Consider the following 6,318-nt stretch of genomic DNA (forward strand, 5'->3'; position numbering starts at 1 on the left):
TTATGTTATTCTTCTTTGCATCATCTAGGAGTTGTTGGATTGATTTCTCATGATCTCTTACTGTTTTTAAGAGACCTCTCTTTTCATGGTCACTGACTGCAATCTTATCTTCTATGTCTGAGAGCCTATCTTCACATTCTTTTATTCTGTTGCGTACACTTTCAATAGAGTGTTTAATCTCCTGGATATCTGTTTGAATCTGTTTTATGGATTCCATTTCTTTCCTATGTTGGGCGTTTATTGTTTCCATTTCTTTCTTAGGCTGGGCCTTCATGGCTTTTATCATGGTCCTGAGCTCATCTGTTTTTTTGTCAGTTTCTGCTCTAGAGTCTCGAATCACAACTTCCATTTTGCTCACTATCTCTATGGTTATCTGAGAAATTATTTCTGTTTTGAATTTTTCTAGAGCCTGATTTGATCTGTTTTGTTACTTCCTGTGCTTTGAGTTCAGGGTGTCCTGGTGGTTCACTATTGGCCTTTTCATCCTCATTTGCCCTACTGTTTGCCATTGATGAACTGGAAGTCTGTATTTGTGTCTTGCTTAAGTGTTTTCTCATTTTAATTTTTGTTGTCGGACTGTCCTTGGTTTAATCTCTGGATTATCACCCAAATCTTCCTGATATAGTTGCACCCTAGCTTCTGTGTCTCTAACGACCCACAGACATTCTCATCTTCATAACATCAGAGAAAACAGCTCATCAAATCAATGGCAATGCTTTACCCCAACTGATACAATCAGCAACACATTAAGATCAAGCACAACTTGGACACTGACCAACTGGGGGTAGTCACTAGTCTATCACCCTTAAATCATTTGAATTCAATTGAAATCAAGAAGCAGTCCAGAACATGTCTGCAGTGAACAAACTTTTCAATATAGTATATTTACCATTCAATGCCTCAGACAGAGCGAGGATGCAAGACTCCTGATCTCAGTTAGCTGATTGCTGAACCCCCTGACCCTGACTGACCTCAGGCTGCAAGGCCCAGATTGAGTTCCCCATCCTTCTGAATGGTTGAACTCCACAACGTTCTATTACAGGTTTCCCATGCCCTTTCTTTAAAGATGTTCAAAGTTGGGAACTCAGAAAAATACCCTTAATGACCACCTCTGCTTCTGCAAAGTGAGTCCAAAGACTTGCACAGTCAGGAGGTCTGAGAGTGCGGGCGGATTGGGGGGGTTATGGGGGTTCAGGGGCGCCCGCGCGGCTACTTTCCCAGCGCTTGAGCTATGGCTGCTGTGTTGGGAGCAGGCGTGGTTCTCCTTCCCGTGGTGGATCGGGCCCGGCCTACCTTCCTGGCTCTTGAGCGATGGCTGCTGGGTTGGGAGCTGGCGTGGTTCTCAATTATTTGTATATTCTATATATTTATAGATAGTAGACCTTTGCCTGAGGAACAGCTGGTAAAAAATTTTCCCACATTGTGGGTTGTCTCATAGCTCTGCTTGTGATTCCTCTGGCACTGCAGAAACTTTTTAAAAAAGATGAGATCCCAGTTGTTGTTCTTGTGCTAGTTCCTGTGCTGCTGAGGATTAGCTCATAAAGTCTTTTCCTATACCAGTATCTTCAAGAGTTCTACCTAACTTCCAGCAAGTTTAGTGTTTCTGTTTTAATATTTATATCTTTAATCCATTTGGATTTTAGTTTAGTGCATAGTGAAAGATACAGGTCTAGTTTTAATCTTTGACAAGTTGAAATCCAGTTTTTCCAACCCCATTTATTAAAGAGGCTATCTTTCCTCCAGTGAGGATGGTTGGTTCCTTTGTCAAAAGGATGTAGCTGAGTATGTCAGGAGTTGTTTCTGCATCTTCTAATCTGTTCCACTGATCCTTGGGTCTGTTTCTTTGCCAGTACCATGAAGTTTTTAATCACAATGACTTTGTAGTTTAGTTTCAAGTTGGGGTTTGTGATACCCCCTACTGTGTCTGTGTTGCCTAGAATTGCTTTTGCTATTCTAGGTCTCTTCCAAAGGAATATTTAGATTGTTTGCTCTAGTTCTGTTGGGATTTCACTTGATCTTAGCCAAAAGGCTGAGAAGTGATATACACTGTTGGGATTTCAGTAGGGATTATGTTGAATCTGTATAGCAGTTTTGGAAGTGTGGCCATTTTTGCTATATTGATTCTTCCTACCCAGGAACAAAGGATGTCTTCCCGTTTTCTTTTATCCTCTTCAGTCTCTTTTTTCAGAGTGTTGTAGTTCTCAATATAGAGGCCTTTTGCTTCCTTTGTTAGATTGATTCCTAGATATTTCATTTTTTTGGATTCTACTGTGAAAGGGATTGCTTCCCTAATTTCACTCTCAGTGAGTCTGTTATTTGTGTACAAGAAGGCTATTGATTTTTGAGTGTTTACCTTGTATCCAGCTACTTTACTGAATCTGTCAATTAAGTCTAGAAGTCTTTTGGTGGAGTTTTTGGGTCTTCTATATAGAGTATCTTATCATCAGCAAATAATGACAGTTTCACTTCTTCCTTTCCTTTTTTATTGCTTTTATTTCTTTCTCTTGTCTAATTGCTGTGGCTAATGTTTTTTTTTTTTTTAAAAAAAAACTATATTGAACAGGAGTGGTAACAGTGGACATCCTTGTCTTGTTCCTGATTTTAACATAAAGGTTTTCAGTTTTTGACCATTTAGTATGATGTTGGCTGTTGGCTTTTCATAGACAGCCTTTATCAAGTTGAGATAGAAACCATCTATTCCAGTTTTCAGCAGGGTTTTTTTTTAATGATGAACAGGTGTTGAATTTTATCGAATGCTTTTTTTGCATCTATTGAGATGATCATATGATTTTTGTCCTTGACTCTGTTAATATATTGACAGTGTGCTTCAGTAACTACCCACTCTGAAAATTCAGGTGCTATTCTCCTTATTTCTAATAAAACTCTCCTAACTTCCTTCTTTTGTTCATGACTTCAGTCATTGATGTTGTGAGACCATGAACTTGACACATCTGACATCTAGCAGAGTGGGAGTTACTTTCCCTATTACACTAAGGCCATGGATTCACTCTCCAGTACCTTAAAAAAAAAAAAATTCTGTCTTAGCTCGGCATGGTGATGCACACTTGTAATCCCACCTACTCAGGAGGCTGAAACAGAAATATCCTCAAATTCAATGCCAGCCTGGCTAACTGAAGTGTTGGCACTGGGAGTGGTGCTACATGTAATCCCAGAATTTGGGAGGCTGAGGCAGGAGGATCGATGAGAGTTCAAGGCCAGCCTGGGCTACATAGTGAGTTCAAGCCTAAAGTACATAGCGAGACCTTGTCTCAAACAACAACAACAAAAATAATAAGAATAAATAAATAAATACATAAATGTGCTGGGGATGTAGCTCAGTGGTAGAGAGCCCCTAGGTTCAATCCCCAGTGCCCCACCAAAGAAATCTCGAAAAATTAAAAATTGTATTACTGTATGATCCAGCGGTTTTATTTCTGGGTAGATACTCAAAAAGGCTGAAAATAGAATCTCAAAGAAATATTTGTGCAGCCTTCCTCACAACTGCCAAAAAGAGAAGAAATGCAAGTGTTCATCCAAGGATGAATGGCTAAAGGATGAGTAATGTACTCACATAACAGCAACAATTCCTCCATTAAGAGGAAGGAAATTCGGACACGTGCTACAACATGGATTAAACTTGAGGACATTGTGCTCAGTGACGTAAGCCAAGGTGATTTCCCTTCTACTCATACTTGGGCCTGAGAGCAGTAGTCATAGAGACAAAATTTTTTTTTTCTTTAATTCATAAAGATACAGTAAAGTTTACCAGCTGCCAAACAAGATAGAAATAGAGTGTTGTTTGTTTCATGGTAAATAGTTTCAGTTTTGCAAGATGAAAAATTTCTGGAGGCTTGTTGCATAGCGATGTGAATATATGTACTTAATGCTACTACACTATAATTTAACAATAGTTTAGATGGTAAATTTTGTGAGGTCCTGGGTTCTGTTCCCAGAACTGTTCAAAAAAAGAAAACAAGTATAAATGTAATGCTATGTGTACTTTACCACATTAAAAAAAATGACCTGAAACTGTGGAGAAACAATCTTTGAGGGCATGTTTTGTTTTGTTTTGTTTTGTTTGTACTGGGGATTGAACCCAGAGGTACTCTACCACTGAGCTACATCCTCAGACCTTTTTATTCTAAGACAAAGTCTCAATAAACTTCCGAGAATGGCCTCAAACCTGTGATCCTCCTGCCTCAGACTCCTGAGTAGCTGGATTACAGATGTGTACTACTGTGCCAGTTTCAAATAGTTCTTACATCTAACCCCACCAAAGGGTGGAGGGGCTGAAGGGAGGGCAGGGGAATGGGGGAAAATAAGAACCAAGATACGTCATGTAAAGGTACAAGATCCCAGTGATGAATGTAACTGTACTGTATACCTAAAAAGTATCAATAAACTTAATGGAGGAAAAAAAAAAGACCATAATGTGGAAAGGAAGAAGGAATTACAACCAGGAGAGGATATTGGAAGCATCAGCCTTTTTCATTAGACATTAGTAATTTGTAACACCAGGACCACCTCTTAAAAAAAAAAATCTAACCCTACCAAGTTGGTCTCTTTCCAAGAGGGCTACTGGACAATTGCCCTCTTCTGGGAGCCATCCAAATCTGAATAATTCACCAGCCACTGCAGCCTGCTGCATGCACTGCTCCATTCCACTGTGTGCTCATGGATACCACGAAAGAAGTATTAAAGCTAAGTAAATCCATAATGAGTTGACGGCAGGGATCTTGGGAATGAGAAGAAAAACTTGATGTTAGAAAGAAGAGATTTTGAATGTAGACAGCTTTTTCTTCTTCTGTGAAGTAAAGCAAACTTCAGAAAGTAAGCTTTTAGAAATTCAAACTGACAAGAAATGGAAAATTTCAGACAAGATAAAGACCACGCAACAAAGTCTACAGATGGAGACACAGATTACTACAGTTATTCAACATGTATTCCGGAACCTCATTTGGGGGAGTAGTGTCAACAGTCCATAAGGAAACTGTTCTGGAGCTTTCAAAGGGTCTCACCATGATCTAAAAAGAATTCTGTTTTGTGCTTGCTTTGATAGCACATATACTAAAATTGGAATGATAAAGAATTCTGTTTTGGGCCAGGTGTGGTGGCACACCCAATGCTGTGATCCCAGCATTGGGGAGGCTGAGCTCAGGAGGATCACCGAAAGTTCAAGGCCAGCAAAGTATTGTATTTTGCATTTTTTGGTTTTTGTTTTTGATATGTCATTTAAATAGCAAGTTTCAAGGGAAATGAATTTCCAGTGTTTTTTGGAACTATCCTAGTGCTGTAATTTCTTTTTTTAGCTTGAGTTAACACTATAGCATAGAATAATAACTCTTTTTTTTTTTTTTTTTTTTTTTTTTTTTTTTTTTTTTTTGGTACCAGGGATTGAAGTTGGGCCCTTGCATTTGTGAGGCAGGCACCGGAAGCACTGAGCTAAATCCTGGCCCAATAATCACTCATTTTAAATAATCATAAAGTGACTACTCCGAAGGGGGGAAAATCTTAGTTGTAGGAAAAAGACACCTGGTCCAACATCTGATGAATATGGACTTTTTTTGGACATTCCTGGCAGTCCCAGCTTTTATTTATAATACTTGTGTGCATTTATGCATTTGTCAATCAATACAAATGGATACAGAGAAGTATCCAAAGTGTGAAAAAAAAGAAAAGCCTAACACCCCCCACTCACCCAATTAAAACCCAATCTGCACATTGCGTTTTGTTCTATCTGGTGCTGAGTTTCAGGTTGGAAACAATATTCCCTGAAGCATTGTGCCACTCAGCTCCAGTCCCCTGTGTGTGTGAGGGGCGGAGCCTACTGGAGCTCTGAAGTTTCCTGTACTAGGCTATCCGCAGGCCTTTCATTCCTGCTGAGCTTTTGTGAATCTTAAATCTGGGAACTTCCCAGTTCTGAAAACGCCTGTGTGCCTTTGTGTTTGTTTGCAGAAGCATCTCCTTTTAGTCAAACATTGGGCTTCTAGGAGCAATTCTTCATCTCTTTGCCTTTTGTTGTTGCTGTTCTACTTTGTAGGAGATTTAGTAGACTTTGTCTTCTCTGTTCTCCTTTCCCGGTACTGGGACCAAACCCAGGGTTTATATGCTAGGCACATGCTCTACCACTGAGCTGCACCCCAACCTTTTTAAATTTTATTTTGAGACAGCATCTCGCTAAGTTGCCTAGGCTGGCCTCAAACTTGCAATCTTCCTACCTCAGCCTCCACAGTGCTGGGGTTACAGATGTGCACACCCTGCTCTAAGTATATTTTTCCTTTTTTTTTTTTTTTTTTTTTTTTTTTTTTTGGCGGGGGG

The sequence above is a fragment of the Fukomys damarensis genome, unplaced genomic scaffold, assembly GCF_012274545.1.
Source record: "Fukomys damarensis isolate Sample0158 unplaced genomic scaffold, DMR_v1.0_HiC HiC_scaffold_23, whole genome shotgun sequence".
In the NCBI taxonomy this organism is placed as follows: domain Eukaryota; kingdom Metazoa; phylum Chordata; class Mammalia; order Rodentia; family Bathyergidae; genus Fukomys; species Fukomys damarensis.